The sequence below is a fragment of the Tachyglossus aculeatus genome, chromosome 18, assembly GCF_015852505.1.
Source record: "Tachyglossus aculeatus isolate mTacAcu1 chromosome 18, mTacAcu1.pri, whole genome shotgun sequence".
In the NCBI taxonomy this organism is placed as follows: domain Eukaryota; kingdom Metazoa; phylum Chordata; class Mammalia; order Monotremata; family Tachyglossidae; genus Tachyglossus; species Tachyglossus aculeatus.
This window is the reverse complement of record NC_052083.1, coordinates 21,702,232-21,722,391: the sequence shown is the minus strand read 5'-3', so window position 1 is coordinate 21,722,391 and position 20,160 is coordinate 21,702,232.

The following is a 20,160-nucleotide window of genomic DNA, read 5'->3' as shown; positions in this document are numbered from 1 at the left end:
GGTAGAAATATCAAGTGGTTTTAATGTTGACATTGAATTTACTCAGTAACTCTTTCCGGGTGTTTGTCCAGCTTCAGCAGGATCACATGAACCTTGGGTCCGAAGATACAACCCAGGAGCCCAGCGCTGGAGGCCAAGATGGAGAAGATCTCCATGGCCACCATGGCCTTGCCCTTGGTGCTCAGGTAGGTGGGCAGGAAGGAGATCCAGATGCTGCAGAACACCAGCATGCTGAACGTGATGGAATCGGTCTCGTTGAAGGTGTCCGGCAGATTCCATGCCAGTAAGGCCACGCTGAAGCTGACCTGGGCCAGGAAGCCCATGTAGCCCAGGACGCAGTAGAAGGCGGTGATGGAGCCCTCGTTGCACTCAAGAACAATGTGGCCAAACTCAGCTTGTGTGTTGAAGTCAGGGAAAGGGGAAGAGGTCCCCAACCACACCCCCAGATGGTCACTTGGATCAGGGGGCAGATGAGGATGACAAAGTTAGATATTCGGGGATCAAAGCATCCCCGGAACCTGCTCCCCGACTTGGTGGCCCGGAAGGCCAGGACCACTGTGATGGTTTTGGCCAGCACCGAAGCCACGGCCACGGAAAATATGATGCTGAAGGCGGTGTGTCAGAGGTGGCAGGACGCTGTACTGGGACGGCAGAAGAAGATGAGGGAACAGAGGAAGGAGAGCATGAGGGTGACGAGGAGGACGTTGCTGAGGCCGCGGTTGTTGGCTCTGATGATGGACGTGTCTCCTTCACACAAGTGAAGGTGGGAGAGTTCCACTGCGAGGTTTTTGTGGGCAATGGCTTGACCATTAGTGAAGAGGTCATCATTTGGGAAAACAGCTTCAGCTAGATAGGAAAGGGGCAGTTCTGGGTGTGAGGGCATTATCAGCCTGTGGCCATTCCTCCAAATGCTAATACTTTTCTCTCTCTCTCGTGTGTGTGTGTTTGGGTGTGTGTGTGCATATCTGTCCTTTCTTGATGCTCAGGTTCCAAGTTCCATTTGCAGCGAAACCTGCACCCCTGGACTGAGGAAAACAGCTGGGGTGGGGATGACCATCTGCTTCTACGATTGTGCCCCTTGTCGAGAGGGGTAGATCTCCAACCAGAAGGGTAATAATAATAATAATGATAATAATAATATTGATTGTGTAAACCCTAGGATGGATAAAAGCAAATTGGGTTGGACAGAGTCCCTGTCCCACTTGGGGCTCACGGTCTTAATGTCCATTTTGCTGATGAGGTAACTGAGGCACAGAGAAGTTAACTGGCTTGCCCAAAATCACACAGCAGACAAGTGGCAGAGCCGAATTAGAACTCAAGACCTCTGACTCCCAAGCCAGTGCTCCTTCGACTAAGCCACACTGCTTCTCTAAATTTACCCTCCCGTTCCCACCGGAGGCCTAGGATCACCCCTGGGGGAAGGGTCTGCCCAGAAGGAAAAGACCCCGGCCTCCTGGGTCCCTCTCCCCAAGCCCGGGCACCGGAAGCCTGGAACTGCACCGGGGGAGACATAGACAACCTCCTTTCCCTCCTTCCCCACATCCGTGTCCCGGGAGTTTGGTACAGCACAAGAAAGGAACCGCCATTCTTTCCACCATCCCTACCCTTCGCCCACCGGGATCCAGACGCCCTGCCAAAGAAGCAGGACAGCGACTCACCAAGGTGATAACACCGTTTTAATAATCCCCCCACTGACAACTAATGACCTAACACCCACCCATTCACTCCGGACAGTTGCTCTAATGATTTGCTAATCTCAGTTTAAGGATTTGTGGTTCCACCTAGCTGGGAGCTGCTGAGTCGCCACATACCAGAGAAACATACCTGGCACATAATAAGCACTTAACAAATACTATTATTATTATTATTATTACCCACTGGGCTTTACCGATCAACTGCCGTAGTTCATTCATTCAATCGTATTTATTGAGCGCTTACCCTGTGCAGAACACTGTACTAAGCGCTTGGATAGTACACTGAAGCAGCGTGGCTCAGTGGAAAGGTGTTGGGAGTCAGAGGTCGTGGGTTCTAATCCCGGCTCCGCCACTAGTCAGCTGTATGACTTCGGGCGAGTTATTTCACTTCTCTGTGCCTCAGTTACCTCATCTGTAAAATGGGCATTAAGATTGTGAGCTTCATGTTGGAAATCCTGATTACTCTGTATCTCCCCCAGCGCTTAGAACAGTGCTTGGCACATAGTAAGAGCTTAACAAATACCACTGTTACCATTATTATTACAATGTGCAATCTCGGTAGGGGGGAAAGACATGACTAGAAATAAATACATTACAGATACGAAGATATGAACATGAATGGTGTGGGGCTGGTCGGGGGGATGAATAAAGGGAGTGAGGCAAAGCGAGGCAGAAGGGAGTAGAAGAAGAGGGAACGAGGGTTTAGTCAGGGAGGGCCTCTTGGAGGAGATGTGTCTTCAGTAAGGCTTTGAAGGTGGGGAGACTTTTGGTCCATCAGATATGAGGAGGGAAAGGCGTTTCAGGCCAGAGACAGGACGAGGGCGAGGGGGTGGCGGCGAGACAGACGAGATCAAGGTACAGTGAGTAGGTTGGCACTAGAGGAGTGAAGTGTCTTGCCTGGGCAGTAGAAGGACAGAAGGGGGGTGAGGTAAAAGGGGGTCCCATCCCTGTGATCCTGCCCAGGTGCCACCTCTCATCCTTCTCCCCCTGCAATCCTGACCATCGACTTACCATCAGTTCGACCCATCCTACCTCTCCTCACCATCTACTACAGCCCGGCCCTCACACTTCACTCCTGCAGTGCCAGTTTAACATCTGTGCCCCGATCTCGTTTATCTCACCGCCAACCCTTTTCCCACTCCCTCTTCCCTCCATATTCTGCAGACTACCACTCTCCTCACCTTCAAAACATGATTAAGGTCATACCTTCTCCAAGAGGCCTTCCCCGAATAAGCTCTTTTCCCCGCAGCTCCCTCTCCCTTCTGCATTGTCTATGCGGTTGGATCTGTGACCTTTGGACATTTGATAATAACCCTATCCTAGACCTCATAGTACTTACGTACCTATCTTTAAGTTACAGATTATATATTATTTGCTTATTTTGATGTCTGACACCTCCTGTAAACTCACTGTGGGAAGGGAACGAGTCTGCTTATACACCCAGCCCGCACCCTCCACTCCTCTGCCGCTAATCTCCTCACCGTGCCTCGTTCTCCCCTGTCCCGCCATCGACCCCCGGCCCATGTCATCCCCCTGGCCTGGAATGCCCTTCCTCCCCACATCCGCCAAGCTAGCTCTCTTCTTCCCTTCAAGGCCTTACTGAGAGCTCACCTCCTCCAGGAGGCCTTCCCAGACTGAGCCCCCTCCTTCCTCTCCCCCTCCTCCCCCTCTTCATCCCCCCGCCTTACCTCCTTCCCTTCCCCACAGCACCTGTATATATGTACATATGTTTGTACGTATTTATTACTCTATTTATTTATTTATTTATTTATTTTACTTGTACATATCTATTCTATATTTTATTTTGTTAATATGTTTTGTTTTGTTTTGTTCTCTGTCTCCCCCTTCTAGACTGTGAGCCCACTGTTGGGTAGGGACCGTCTCTATATGTTGCCAACTTGTACTTCCCAAGCGCTTAGTACAGTGCTCTGCACACAGTAAGAGCTCAATAAATACGACTGATTGATTGATTGATTGCTAACTGTTGTATTGTTCTCTCCCAAGTGCTTAATACAATGCTCTTCTCATAATAAGCGCTCAATAAATGCCACTGATGGATTGGCACAGCCCCTACCTTGGTTCAAGTTCTAGTACTTTTAGGCTACTACAGAAGCAACCAATATGATGAGATTCTTGGAATTTTTTTTTACTTAATTAGGTAGCACACATGATCCAGGCAAGTAAGGTATGGCATAATTGAGATTTGCCCTGACCGAATACATCCCATATTTCTTGAGAATAGCTCAGTCTATTATCAGCATCAGCATCATCATTAATAATAGCGACATTTGTTAAACACTATATGTCAGCCACTGAGCTAAGCAATGAGGTAATCAGGTTAATAATCAAGATAATAATAAGATAATCAGGTTGGACTCAGTTTTTCTTTTCCCCCCCACACTGGGGCTTAAGAGAATTGAATCCAGCGTTTTACACATGGGAACCCTGAAGCACAGAGAAGTGACCCACTCAAGGCCACACAGCAGACAAGTGGCAGAACCCAAGTCCTCTGAGTCCCAGGCCCATGCTCTTTCCACTAGATTAATGTTATTATTGGCTTGACCAAAATCGATCGATGGCTAGCACTGGACTTTTCATTTATTCATTCATTCATTCATTCATTCATTCATTCAATAGCATTTATTGAGTGCTTACTGTGTGCACAGCACTGTACTAAGCGCTTGGGAAGTACAAGTTGGCAACATATAGAGACGGTCCCTACTCAACAGCGGGTACAAGGTCTAGAAGGGGGAGACAGGCAACAAAACAAAACATATTAACAAAATAAAATAAATAGAATAGTAAATATGTACAAGTAAAAGAGAGTAATAAATCTGTACAAACAAATATATAGGTGCTGTGGGGACGGGAAAGAGGTAGGGCAGGGGGATGGGGAGGGGGAGGAGGGGGAAAGGAAGGAGGGGGCTCAGTCTGGGAAGGCCTCTTGGAGGAGGTGTGCTCCCTTTAATTAGTTCAATCGTATTTATTGAGCGCTTACTGGGTGCTGAGCACTGGACTAAGCGCTTGGGAATTATTATGATGGCATTTATTAAGCGCTTACTATTTGCAAAGCACCGTTCTAAGCGCTGGAAGTACAAGTTGGCAACAGATAGAGATGGTACCCACCTAACAACAGGCTCACAGTCTAGAAGGGGGAGACAAACAACAAAACAAAACATGTAGACAGGTGTCAAAGTCGTCAGAACAAATAGAATTAAAGCTGGATGCACATCATTAACATAATAAATAGAATAGTAAATATGTACAAGTAAAATAAATAGAATAATGAATCTGCATAAATATATATATATATATACATATATTATATATATATATACAAGTGCTGTGGGGAGGGGAAGAAGGTAGGGTGGGGGGGATGGGGAGGAGGAGAGGAAAAAGGGGGCTCAGTCTGGGAAGGCCTCCTGGGGGAGGTGAGCTCTCAGTAGGGCTTTGAAGGGAGGAAGAGAGCTAGCTTGGTGGATGTGTGGAGGGAGGGCATTCCAGGCAGGGGAAGGACATGGGCCGGGGCTCCTGACATGTCCCTGCACCACATATATAAATAAAAAAGAAAATAACTGATGACATTTGTTAAGCACTTACTATGTGCAAAGCACTACTCTAAGCGCTGGGAAGGATACAAGGTGATCAGGTTGTCCCACGTGGGGCTCATAGTCTTTATCCCCATTTTACAGATGAGGTAACTGAGGTAAAGAGAAGTTAAGTGACTCGCCCAAAGTCACACAGCTGACAATTGGCAGTGCAGGAATGTGAACCCATGACCTCTGGCTCCCCAGCCCGGGCTCTTTCCACTGAGCCACTCTGCTTCTCCATTCATTCAATCGTATGTATTGAGTGTTTACTGTGTGCAGGGCAATGGACTAAGAGTTTGGAAACTACAATTTGCAACAGATAGAGATGGCCCCTACCCAACAACGGGCTCACAGTCTAAACAAGTAAACAGGCATCAGAGCATCGAGATAAATAGAAATATAGATGCATACACACAGCAAAAGAAGTAAAAGGCATCAACAGCACCAATATGAATAGAATTACAGAAATATACACATCAAAACAAGTAAACAGGCATTAATGTAAGTAAATACAATTACAGATATGTACATGTATTCACAAGTGCTGTGACGTGGGGAGAGGGGGTAGAGCAAAGGGAGTGAGTCCAGCATTAATGTAAGTAAATACAATTACAGATATGTACATGTATTCACAAGTGCTGTGACGTGGGGAGAGGGGGTAGAGCAAAGGGAGTGAGTCGGGGCGATGGGGAGAGGGAACTAAGGAAAAGGGGGTCTTTGTCTGGGAAGGCCTCTTGGAGGAGGTGCGCCTTCAGTAGAGCTTTGAAGGGGGGGAAGTGTGATTGGCGGATGTGAGGAAGGAGGACATTCCAGGCCAGAAGTCGGACGTGGGCCAGGGGTCAATGGAGGGACAGGCAAGAATGAGGCAATGAGGAGGTTAGCACCAGAAGAGCAGAGTGTGCAGGCTCTCTGTGGTTTTCTTTGATCGGCGTTTTGATCCCTTGATCATCTGCCTTTGACTCTTTCCGATGCCACTGCTGCACAGCATGGGCAAATCGACTTTGACGTTTCAGTTTAGACCTTTCCATTACGGTTAGTCCCACGTGCCATAGCTCTAAGCTTCATCAACATAAACAAACTCTCCTTTCCTTGAGCAAAGGCCTAGTCTCAATTCACTGCTTTATAAATCAGAACAAATTGTGTCTCTTCGGCTATGAGTGCAAATCCGAGACACGAAACTAAATACTGCCTGGAGGAGGTGGTCAAGCGCAACTCGCACCTGGAGATGTAGGTGGTCATCCACGGGAAAGTCTACGACATCACCTGCTGTCTCAGCGAGGTGCGCAACGTCTGGGCTCTGCTGCTGTCCCGTGGACGTTTGCTACCACTACCAATGTCATCGAGCCATGCCTTCTGGGGTCAGGTTCCTGATGTTCAGAGATTGCAAATCCCGGCAGACACTTTGAGAGTTACTCTGTCTCAAACTACCGAAGGGGTTTTCTGAATCCCAACTCTTCCCATCATAGCGCGGACACTATATAAACTTGATTTGCCAGAATTAGACGCATAGACTTTTTTTAATGGTATGTGCCAGGCACTGTGTTAATAATAATAATAATAACAATAATAATAATAATAATAATAATGGTATTTGTTAAGTTCTTACAATGTGCGAAGCACTGTTCTAAGCGCTGGGGAGGTTACAAGGTGATCAGGTTGTCCTATGAGGGGCTCACAGTCTTCATCCCCATTTTTTAGATGAGGTAACGGAGGTACTGAGAAATTAAGCTACTTGCCCAAAGTCACACAGCTAACAGCTGGTGGAGCCGGGATTAGAACCCACTATCTCCGACTCCCAAGCCCGTGTTCTTTCCACTGAGCCATGCTGCTTCTCAGTGCTGGGGTAGATAAATAAACCGATCGGGTTCGACACAGTCCATGTCCCACACGGGGCTCACAGTCTTAATCCCCATTCCATAGATGAGGTAACCGAGATTTAGAGAAGTGAAGTGACTTGCCAAAGGTCACACAGCAGATACGTGGCAGAGCCAGGATTAGAACCCAGGTCCTTCTGACTCCCAGGCCCATGCTCTATCCACTAGGCCATGCTGCTTCAGTTTTCTATCAAAATAGGCTTCCAGTTTTATAAAATAAACGAAGAAAGATCACACACATTTCCCTAATAGCAATAGTATCTATTGAGCACCCACTGGGCCAAATACTTGCACTAAACAGTTGGGAAAGTACAAGATAAAGAAGAGAAATAACCTCTGCCCCTAAGGAGCTTATTCTCTAATGGAAAAGTCGGGCAGAAAAATATTAACATCTAGGGTAAATACAGAAATCACTTAAGTACTGACAATGGGTGTAAATGAATGCATGTGTTGGAAATGGCTGGGGAAAACAGTTCAAGAAATAGTAATAATAATACTATTGCCAGACTGTCTCCGGGACTGGGGCTGAGGGCAGGGAATGTGTCTGTTTATTGTTCTTGTGCACTCTCTCCAGTGCTTAGTACAGTGCTCTGCACACAGTAAGAGCTCAATAAATATGATTGAATGATGACTACGATGGGGCAGCCTGAGCTTTTTCGTGATGGAGATGCTAGGAAGCAGCGTGGCCTAGTGGAGAAATCACGGGCCTGGGAGTCGGAAGGATCTGCCAGACAATCTGCCTCCGCCACTTATCAGCTGTGTGACTTTGGGCAAGTCATTTAACTTCTCTGTGCCTCACTTACCTCAACTGGAAAATGGGGATTAAGACTGTGAGCCCCACGTGGGACAACCGGATTACCTTGTATTCCCCCTAAGCGCTTAGAACAGTGGTTGGCACATAGTAAGCATTTAAAAAATACCATCATCATCGATGACTTTCCCCCACTGTAAAGCCTTACTGAAGGCCCATCTCCTCCAAGAGGCCTTCCCAGACTACTCCCCAATTGTCCTCATCTCGCACTCCCTGTTGTGTCACCCTGACTTGCTCCCGTTGCTCTTCCCCCCCCACCCCGCCCCACAGCACTTATGTGTAGATCTGTAATTTTATTTATTTATATTGGTATCGGTTTATTTGTATTGATGTATGTGAGCTCGTTGTGGGCAGGGATTGTCACTCTTTATTGCTGTATTGTACTTTCCCAAGCGCTTAGCACAGTGCCCTGCACATAGTAAGCATTTCATTCATTCAACTGTATTTATTGAGCGCTTACTGAGTGCAGAGCACTGTACTAAGAGCTTGGGAAGTACAAGTTGCCAACATATAGAGACGGTTCCTACCCAACAGCTGTGGCAGACCTAACACCTGGGCCTAGGTAGTAAGCCAGGCCACCTGGCCTTCTGTGCTCACAGGAAGACCTACAAGGAGCAATGAAGGAAGTCAGACTGCTAGATGAATAATTTGACGCTGTTCTGAGAATTGCCTTGGGAACGTGCCGATTTAGGCATGAGCTCAGCAAGGCTGAACTTATCAGCAAGATTGAGCTCATCAGCAAGACTGAGCTCATCAGCAAGGCTGAGCTTATCAGCAAGACTGAGCTCATCAGTTAGGCTGTGCTTATCAGCAAGGCTGAGCTCATGCCTAGATCGGCGCGCTCCCAAGGCAATTCTCAGAACAGCGTCAAGTTATTCATCTAGCAGTCTGACTTCCTTCATTGCTCATTGTAGGTCTTCCTGTGAGCACAGAAGGCCAGGTGGCCTGGCTTACTGGCATCTAACATCTGGTGGCCCAGATGTTAGGTCTGCCACAAACAGCGGGCTCACAGTCTAGAAGGGGGAGGCAGACAACAAAACATATTAACAAAATAAAATAAATAGAATAAATATGTACAAATAAAATTAATAAATACAGTAATAAATATGTACAAACATATATACATATATACAGAGTTGGTAGACTCATTCCCTGCCCACAACCAGTTTGCAGTCTAGAAGGACACTAGAAGGGCCTAACAGTGGCGCTGATGACAGTGGCAACTGAGCATGCTCCCCGGGTGCTAAGCAGCGTGGCTCAGTGGAAAGAGCACGGACTTTGGAGTCAGAGGTCATGGGTTCAAATCCCAGCTCCGCCAATTGTCAGCAGTGTGACTTTGGGCAAGTCACTTAACTTCTCTGTGCTTCAGTTACCTCACCTGTAAAATGGGGATTAAGAGTGTGAGCCCCCCATGGGACAACCTGATTACCTTGTAACCTCCCCGGCGCTTACAGCAGTGCTTTGCACATAGTAAGCACTTAATAAATGACATTATTATTATAAGCACCACGCTAAGCTCCAAGGAATATGCAACAGAACCAATGGGACGCAGGCCATGTCCCAAATGGGGCTTAGGGTCTAGGAGGAAACGCTGTGATATGATCCCCGGTCCACAGGTGGGGAAGTTGGGGCTCAGAGAAGGTAAGTGACCTACCCAAGGTCACCCAGCAGGCCAGGGGCAGAGCAGGGACCAGAACCCAAGTTCAGGCTCCCCAAGCTACACTCTCTCCTCAGGCACAGATGCTGCCCCTTGGCCTCCAGCTACAGGGCCTGCCCCAGCCCCTGCCTTCCCCTAGAGCCCGGCCTCACTACCTCAGTCCAGCCCCAACCAGATGGAGGGCTGACCTCTGCTTAGACAGGGGTGATGTGGGTTTGGAGGAAGGATCCCTTTAGTCAGTTCCTGAGGGAAGTAATCACAACACCTCTCCTTCTACGCCCCCCAGGGAAGTGCAGAGCAGGTGCTTGGTGTGCTGGTGGGGCCAGATCTGGGGGAGAAATGGAGGGAGCAGCACAGGTTGGGGGCTGGACCCTGAGCTAAGGTCCCCATCTCCCCTTCCTTCTCTCCAGCCACTGCAGGACCCCAGTCGCCCTCTCCCATCCCCCACGACCCTTGACCTGCCGTCACCCCCAGCCCAGGGACAACTCCTCCTCACTTTATGGCCCACCTGGCCTTGGATAGCGGCCCTGTGACATAACGCTTCCACGGAAGGACTTGGAGCAGCACTTCTGCCAGCGTGGTAGCAGCCCTCGGCCAAGGTCTTCTCCAACACAGCCGACACCCTGATGGGTCACTGGCCCACCTGCTGGCCTTCCCTCTGGTCCTCTGTCCCACAGGCAGAGGAAGGAGGGAAGGAGCGGCAGTCCCGTCTTTTCCCCCCAGCAGTCCAGTTCCCCCTCTAGACTATAAAGCTCATTACGGGTACGAACCACGTCTATTAATTCGGCTATACTGCATTCTCCCAAGCAGTTAGTACGGTGCTGTACTGTACTCGGGGGCTTGCCATATAATGATAATTATGGTATTTGTTAAATGCTTAGTATGTGCCAGCCACTGTACTAAGCGCTGGGGTGGATACAAGCAAATTGGGTTGAGAAGTGACATGACTTGCCCAAGGCCATACAGCAGATGAGTGGCAGAGCCAGGACTAGATCCCATGACCTTCTGGCTCCCAGGCCTGTGCGCTAACCATTACGCCATGCTGCTTCCCACCCAGACAACTGCATAAGCCGCCTCGCTGACATCCTTACCCCCAGCTGCATTCTTCAAACCCCTCCTTAGGTTGTCCATCCAACTCATCAAGCAGAACCTCCTCAACGTGAACCCCCTCCCTCCCACCATACCCCAGCTTGCAACCTTCCTCCTTTACTCTAACTTTTTGGGCAATTTTCCCAGCCCTCTCCCCACTTCATGACCAGCCAACCACCACTCCTCCCATTTTCGAAAACCTTTTGCGATTCCATTTACGCCGAGAGGCCTCCCGTCCTCTTCCACCCAGGAAATCTCCCAGTTACTGAGCACTAACGGAAACAGCCAGCTCTCGCCCTCAAGATAAATCCGCATTTATTCGCCTACCCACCTTCCATTTCCTCTTTCCCCCAACCCGTAAATGATTTTGCACCCATGCCCCTACCCCTGAGAGGGTAAACTCCTTGCAGGCAAGGAGTTAATAAATGCAACTGAATAAATGAATCTAATCCCCACTCCACCACTTCTCTGCTGCGTGACCTTGAGCAAATCGTTTCACTTTTCTGTGCTTCACTACCTCACCTGTCAAAGGGGGATTAATAATAATTATGGTATTTGTTAAGTGCTTACTCTGTGGCCTAGTAGAAGCAGCACACCCGAGTGGCAAGAGGACGGGCTTGGGAGTCAGAAGTCGTGGATTCTAATCCCTCCTCTTAATAATAATAATGATAATAATAATAATAATACTCCGTGGCCTGGTAGAAGCTGCATGGATCAGTGGAAAGAGCACGGGCTTTGGGGTCAGAGGTCATGGGTTCAAATCCCGGCTCCACCAATTGTCAGCTCTGCGACTTTGGGCAAGTCACTTTACTTTTCTGTGTCTCAGTTCCCTCTGCTGTAAAATGGGAATGAAGACTGTGAGCTCCATGTGGGACACCCTGATCACCTGGTAACCTCCCCAGCGCATTGAACAGTGCTTTGCACAAAGTAAGTGCTTAATAAATGCCATAATTATTACTACTAATAATAATGGTATTTGCTAAGCACTTACTATGTGCTTCTAAGCACTGGGGTAGATACAAGGTAACCAGGTTGGACACAGTCCCTGTCCCTCATAGGGATCACAGCCTCAATCCCCATTTTACAGATGAGGCATCTGAGGCCCAGAGAAGTGAAGTGACTTGCCCAAGGTCACCCAGCCAAGAGGCTGGGAGAGAAGCAGCATGGCTCAGAGGGAAGAGTACGGGCTTGGGAGTCAGAGGTCATGGGTTCTAATCCCGGCTCCACCACTTGTCAGCTGTGTGACTTTGAGCAAGTCACTTAACTCAGTTACGTCATCTGGAAAATAGGGATTAAGACAGTGAGTCCCGCAGGGGACAACCTAATCACCTTGTATCGCCCCCAGCGCTTAGAACAGTGCTTTGTACACAGTAAGCACTTAAGAAATGTCATTATTATTATTATTGAGGGAGGGGATTAGAACCCCTCGCTTAATACAGTGCCTGGAACATACTAAGCGCTTAACAAATAGCTGTTCGATAGGGACTGTCTCTGATACAGAATTGTACTTTCCCAAGCGTTTGCTACAGTGTTCTGCACACAGTAAGCGCTCAATAAATACGACTGAATGACTGACCGAATGAACAGGTGCAAGAGCGGCAGGACCGCACCCTCCAGCAGCCCACGAGCTCGTGCGCGTGCGCGAGCCGAGGACGAGAACGTGCGCGTGCGCGAGCCGAGGACGAGAACGTGCGCGTGCGCGAGCCGAGGACGTGCCTGTGGAGACAGTGCGCGCGCCCGGCGAATCGTCCTGTCTCATGCGGTAAGCGTGACGACGCAGGAGCGTGTGACGTCAGACTTCCTCCTTGGGCCGCGTTGGCGGGAAAAAGACAGTTTGAAGAAGGGAGCGTCCGGAGGAGGAGCGGCCTGCAGGCCATCGGAGGCAGCGAGGAAACCAATGTGGCCTTTGAGGTCGCGGGTTCGAATCCCGGCCCCGCCACCTGTCTGCCGGGTGACCTTCGTCAAGTCGTTTCACTTCTCTGGGCCTCAGGTACCCCTTCTGGAAAAGGAGGATGGATGATGATGGCATTTGTTAAGCGCTTTCTATGTGCCAAGCACTGTTCTAATAATTAATAATGATAATAATGGCATTTGTTAAGCGCTTTCTGTGTGCCAAGAACTGTTCTAATAATAATGATGATGATGGCATGTGTTAAGCACTTGCTATGTGCCAAGCACTGTTTTAATAATAATGATAATAATAATAATGATGATGATGATGGTGGCATTTGTTAAATGCCTACTATGTGCCAAGCACTGTTCTAATAATAATGATGATGATGGCATTTGTTAAGCGCTTGCTATGAGCCAAGCACTGTGGCGACCAAGGACCAGGCAGAGGAGGAAGCCCAGGGCCAGGCAGAGGAGGAAGGCCAGGATCAAGCCCAGGACGAACGTCAGGACCACTGACTTGAGCAGGGACAGGACAATGTGGAGGAGGAGGGCAAGGGCTAGAATTGAGTGGAGGGCCAAGGCCAAGTGGGGGAGGAGGTCCAGGACCAGGCAGAGGCCTACGACCAGGACAAGGAGGAGTCAGAGCGCTAGGACAAGTTCTACGAGGAGGGCCAGGACCTGGCTGAGGAGGAGGTCAAGGACCAGACCCTGGGGGTGGGAGAGGACTAGACATAAAATGAGGGCCTGAACCAGTCCCTGGAGGACGGATAAGGACAAGGAGGAGGAAGAGGTCCAGGACCTGGCTGAACGGGAGGACTAGGATGAGTCGGATGAAGAGCTCCAAGGAACAGGTAGAGGAGAAGGTCGAGGACCTTGCTGAGCATTAGGGCTAGGACCAAGCGGAGGAGTAGGGCAAGGACCAAGTAGGGAAAGAGAGCCAGCAGCAGTCCCTGGAGGAGGGTCAGGACCAGGGTGAAGAAGCGGGCCAAGGAGCAGGAGGGGTAGGAGGGCCAGGAAAAGGAATTGGAGGCAGTCCACGATTGGGCTGTGCAGGATGGCTAGAACCAGGTAGCGAAGGAAGGCCAGGACAAGGGGGAGTCAGAGCACCAGGATCTGGCGGAGTAGGAGGGCCAGGATCTGCAAAGAAAGAGGGCCAGGATCAGCCCCTTAAGGAGGGACATGACCAGGCGGGGTAAGGAGGTCCAGAACTAGATGGATAAGGAGGTCCAGGACCTAGCTGAGCAAGAGGGCCAGGACCAAGCAGAGGACTCTCTCCATCACCTCGCCCCCTCCTACCTCACCTCCCTTCTCTCCTTCTACAGCCCAATATGCACCCTCCGCTCCTCTGCCACTAGTCTCCTCACCGTGCCTCGTTCCCGCCTTTCCCACCATCGATCCCCGGTACAAGAGGATGCTGAAAAACAGATGAGTAAAACTGTGTTCTGCCACTGGATTGAAATGGTCAGAAAGCCTTCCCCTGACCCTGTTAGGTCTGGAAAACCTGCCTAGTAGAAAGACAGGCTTGAGCCCACACTACGGGCTGATGGGGAAGCCTATGTGCCTCTCTGTGCCTATGTGCCTATTTGTGGGCTGGCAAATATGGAATATAACCCTTATCGATGATGCCTTATTGGGCTATTGTAAATTGGTCAGTGACTTCCTTAAGGCCTTACATTCACAAGTACAACAAGCACTGCCAATATCAGACCCAAACCAGAGCCATAGACTCAAACCAGGTGACTGGATAGGTGTTAATTCCTTCACATGATAGAATGTCCTTGAGCCACCGTGGAAGGGACCTTATCGGGTGTTGATTACTACAGGAACTGCGATACAGGGTTGGGGACAAACCACCTGGATCCATGCATCCCGCCCTAAGCAGGTTCCAGAGTGATCAGAAGAGAACCCTGAGATCATATGAAGTTATGAATAAGACCAAACCCTGGGAGAAACTGCTGAACTATTGGGATATTGACACCGAGCAGGGATTCTCGACCTTGGTTTCTGTAAAGCCGCTCATGAACTCTTGATAGTGGACCCATTCATTGGTTGGGTCTACTATACATATGTGAGGGGGATAGAATGTACCCACCTGTTTCAAAATCACTTGCACCCACTCAGAATGGTATTGGGTCTATGGCATCCCAATTTTATGTCCACCCAATGGGGCCACAGCACTTAGAACAGTGTTCATCACATAGTAAGCACTTTAATTATGATCATCATTATTGAGGTGCACTGCGTAGGTTGGCATTAGATGAGCAGAGTGTGTGGGCTGGGTTGTAGGCAGACAGAAGCTAAGTGAGGTAGGAGGGGGTGAACTTATTGAGGGCTTTAAAGCAAGCTGACATTGAGGAATTTCTGTTTGATTCCGGGTGAGGGAAAACTACTGGAGGGGCTTAAGGAGAGCGGAGATGTGGACTGAACGGTTTTGTAGAAAAACGATCCGGTCAGCAGAGTGAAATATGGACTGGGCATGTTACTCCCCTCCTTAAAAATCCTCAAAAATCTCCAGTGGCTACCAATCAACCTACGCATCAGGCAAAAACTCCTCACTGTCGGCTTCAAGGCTCTCCATCACCTCGCCCCCTCCTACCTCACTTCCCTTCTCTCCTTCTACAGCCCAGCCCACACCCTCCGCTCCTCTGCCGCTAATCTCCTCACTGTGCCTCGTTCCCGCCTGTCCCGCCATCGACCCCAGGCCCACATCATCCCCTTGGCCTGGAATGCCCTCCATCCGCACATCCACCAAGCTAGCTATCTTCCTCCCTTCAAGGCCCTACTGAGAGCTCACCTCCTCCAGGAGGCCTTCCCAGACTGAGCCCCCTCCTTCCTCTCCTCCTCATCCCCCTCTCCATCCCCCCCGTCTTACCTCCTTCCCTTCCCGACAGCACCTGTATATATGTATATATGTTTGTACATATTTATTACTCTTTATTTTACTTGTACATATCTATTCTATTTATTTTATTTTGTTCATATGTTTGGTTTTGTTCTCTATCTCAATCAATCAATCAATCAATCAATCGTATTTATTGAGCACTTACTGTGTGCAGAGCACTGTACTAAGCGCTTGGGAAGTACAAGTCGGCAACACATAGTGACAGTCCCTACCCAACAGTGGGCTCACGTTTAGAGGGGGGAGACAGAGAACAAAACCAAACATACTAACAAAATAAAATAAATAGAATAGATATGTACAAGTAAGATAAAAAATAAATAGAGTAATAAATATGTACAAACATATATACATATATACAGGTGTTGTGGGGAAGGGAAGGAGGTAAGATGGGGGGATGGAGAGGAAGACGAGGGGAAGAGGAAGGAAGGAGCTCAGTCTGGGAAGGCCGCCTGGAGGAGGTGAGCTCTCAGTAGGGCCTTGAAGGGAGGAAGAGAGCTAGCTTGGCGGATGGGCAGAGAGAGGGCATTCCAGGCCCGGGGGATGATGTGGGCCGGGGGTCGATGGCGGGACAGGCGAGAACGAGGCACAGTGAGGAGATTAGCGGCAGAGGAGGAGATTAGTGGCAGAGGAGCAGAGGGTGCGGGCTGGGCTGTAGAAGGAGAGACGGGAGGTGAGGTAGGAGGGGTCGAGGTGATGGACAGCCTTCAAGCCCAGGGTGAGGAGTTTCTGCCTGATGTGCAGATTGATTGGTAGCCACTGGAGATTTTTGAGGAGGGGAGTAAAATGCCCTGAGCGTTCTGGACAAAGACAATCCGGGCAGCAGCATGAAGTATGGATTGAAGTGGGGAGAGACACGAGGATGGGAGATCAGAGAGAAGGCTGATGCAGTAGTCCAGACGGGATAGGATGAGAGCTCTGTCTCCCCCTTCTCGACTGTGAGCCCACTGTTGGGTAGGAACTGTCTCTATATGTTGCCAACTTGTATTTCCCAAGCGCTTAGTGCAGTGCTCTGCACACGGTAAGCGCTCAATAAATACGACTGATTGATTGATTGATTCCTTGACCTCGCCCTTTTACCACTCCTGTCCCTGGCCGTCTTTCTCCACCTGGTCCTGACCCTCCTTCTCTGCCTAGTCCTGGCCCTAATCCTCCACCTGGTCCTAGCCCTCCTGCTCGGCAATGCCCTGGACCTTATGCTCCATCTGTTCCTGGCGCTCCTCCTCTGACTGGTCCTTGTCCTCCTGTTCAGGCAGGTCTTGGCCCTCCTTCTCTGCCTTATCCTTATCTTTCCTCCTGGCATTAGTCCTGGCTATATTTCTGGGCCTATGCCTGTCCCTCCTTCCCTGCGAGGCCCTGCTCCCCGTTTTCCTTGGCTTCCTCATCCACCTGGCCCTGACTCTCCTCCAGGGACTAGTCCTGATGCTTTTCCTGGTCCTGGTCCTGTCCCTGTTCTTCTGTCTAGCCCTGGCGCCCTTCCTCTGCCTGTTCATGACCCTCCTTCCCCTCCTGGTCCTGACCCTCCTTCCTCTCCTGGTCCTGGCCCTATTCCTTGGTCTGTTGGTGATACTCCTCCTCTATCAGGTCCTGGCCCACTTCCTCTTCCTGATCCTGGCCCTCCTCCTCTGCCATGTCCTGGCGCTCTGACTGCACCATGTCCTGGCCCTCCTCCCCTGCCTGGTCCTGGCCCTCTTTTTCTGCATGGTCCTTGCCCTACGCCTCCACTTTGTCCTAGCCTTCCTGCTCGGCCAGGTCCTAGGTCTTCTTAATAATAATAATTATAATTATAATAATGTCATTTGTTAAGCACTTACTATGTGCAAAGCATTGTTCTAAGCGCTGGGAAGGATACAAGGTGATCAGGTTGTCTATCCCATGTGGGGCTCACAGTCTTAATCCCTATTTTACAGGTGAGGTAACTGAGGCACAGAGAAGTTAAGTGACTTGCCCAAAGTCACACAGCTGACAAGCGGCTGAGACGGGATTTGAACCCATGACCTCTGACTCCCAAGCCCGGGCTATTTCCACTGATCCATGCTCCTTCCCCACCTTGTCCTTTTCCTTCCTACAGACACTCATCCTGGCTGTCTTCCTCTGCCTTTTCCTGTCCCTCCTCCAGGGACTGGTCCTGGATCTCTTACTCTGCCTGGTCCTGGTGTTCTTCGTGGGGCTGGGCCTGGCCTTTCTCCAGGGATTAATTCTGGCACCCTTCTTGGACCTGGTCCTAGCCCTCCTCCTCTGCCAGATCCTGGGGCTCTGCCTCCATCTGGTCCTGGCCCTCTTTCTCCACCTGGTCCTGACCCTCCTCCCCTGCCTGGTCCTGGTCCTCTTTCCCTGTTGGTCCTTGCCCTAATCCTCTGCTTGGTCCTAGCCCTCTTCTTCGGCAAGGTCCTGAACCTTAACATCCACCAGTTCCTGGTGCTCATCATCTGACTGGCCCTGGTCCTCCTGTTCAGCCAGGTCCTGGCCCTCCTTGTCCATCTTGTTCATATCCTTCCTTCAGGAATTGGTCCTGGCAATGTTCCTGGGCCTGCACCTGGCCATCCTACCCTGCCTGGCCCTGGCCCTCCTCCCCTTTGTCCTGACCTTCCTCATCCAGCTGGCCCTGACCCTCCTGCAGAGATTGATTACGGCAGGTTTCCTGGGCCTGGTCCCGGCCCTCCTCCTTCGCCAGGTCCTGATGCTCTGCTTCTGCCTTTTCTCGGCCTGCCTGCTTATCTGGTCCGGACCTACTCCAACGTTTGCTGGCTCACATACTCGTCCAGGTCCCGGACCTCCTCAACCTACTCCTGGCCTTCCTCCAGGGACTAGTCGTTGCTCTTGTCCTGGACCTTGTCCTAGCCTTTCTTCTTTTTCAGGTACTGGCACTCTGCCTCCACCTGGACTTGGCCCTGCTCCCTGAACTGTTCCAGACCCTCTTCCTCCACCTGGTCCTGGCCCTGTTCCTCTCCTTAGCTCTGGCGCCCTTCCTCAGACTGTTACTGACCCCCCCTTCCCTTTCTGATGCTGACCCTCCTTTCTCTCCTGGTCCTAGCCCTACTCTTCTGTCTGGCGGTGATCCTCCTCCCCTATCAGGTACTGGTCCACCTCCTCTACCTCTCCTGTCCCTTCTCAAGGGAGTGGTCCTGGCTCTTTTCCTCTGCTTGATCCTGGCCCTCCTCCTCCACCATATCCTGGTGCTCTAACTCCACTATGTCATGGCCCTCCTCCCCTGCCTGGTCCTGGCCCTCTTTCCCTACTTGGTCCTTCCCCTACCCCTCTACTTTGTCCTAGTCTTCCTGCTCTGCCAGGTTACTCTGCCTCCTTGTCCTCATCCTTCCTCCAGGGACTCGTGCTGGCCCTCCTCCTCTGCATTTTCCTGGCCTTCCTCCTCTGCCTTTTCCTGTCCCTCCTCCAGAGACTTGTCCTGGACTTCTGATCCTGGCCTTCCTCCTCGACCTGGTCATTTCTCTCTGCCTTGCCCTGGCCCTCCTCCCCGACTGGTACTGGCCCTCCTCCCCATTCTGGTCTTGGCCCTACTCGCCACTTTGTCCTGGCACTCCTGGTAGCCAGGTCCTGGAACTCCACCTCAGCCGTCTCCTGCCCTTCCTACAGGGTCTGGTCCTGGTTTTCTTCCTGGGCCTTGTCCTTGCCTTCCTCCCCCACCAGGTACTGGCGCTCTGCTTCTTCTTGGTCCTGGCCCTCTTCCCTGTCCTGTTCCTGACCCTCTTACTCCACCTGATCCTGGCCCTCTTCCAGGGACTGGCCCTGGCACTCTTCCTGGGTCTGGTACTGGCCTTGTTCCCCTGTCTAGCCCTGACCCCCTTCCTCTGCCTGGTCTTAACCCTTCTTCCTGTCCTAGTCCTGGCCCTCCTCCAGGGACTGGTCCTGGCGGTCTTCCTGGGCCTGGTCATGGCCCTGCTCCTCTCCCTAGCCCTGGCACCCTTCCTCCACCTGGTCCTGACCCTCCTGATCCCGACCCTGCCTCCTCTCCTGGTCCTGGCCCTACTCCTCTGTCTGATGGTGATGCTCTCCCTCTATCAGGTCGTGGCCCACCGCCTCTGTGTCTCCTGTACCTCCTCAAGGGAGTGGTCTTAGCCCTTTTGCTCTGCTTGATCCTGGCCCTCGTCCTCTGCCATGTTTTTGAGTCCAAACACCGGTCATCACTCTCCAGTAATTCATATGTGTTGAAACGTGTTTGGAACAAAGATAAGTGGTTTCTTCCTGATATTTCAGATGTTCCTTTCCATGTGCAATAGGAATGCAATAATAGAAGATAAGTATATTAAACCTTGCTCTGCACTTGCTCTGAAAGTCAGAGTCTATTCTGTATTAGCCTTTTTTCAACTTGCCTCAAAAACCCTTTTAGCATGAAATGCCAAATAGACTCTTCTTAAAATTTGAAATGCTCAAGTTCATAGTATTGCAAAAACAGAAGATATCTATAATGATGAATGTATTGCGGCATACATCCCATTGGGTGCTTGCTCTTCAGTATGAATCAATTGTTTTCTGTACTGCTAAGCTGCAGGCACAACAGCAATTCTGTAACAGAAGCTATCTACTCTGATCTTTGCTATGCAGTTTACATATCATCTAGAGCCTTGATTTTAGTAAGTACCATTTCCCTTGTATCCTGCTAGGTAAGGCAAGTAAAATGAGTGACTTTCGTGA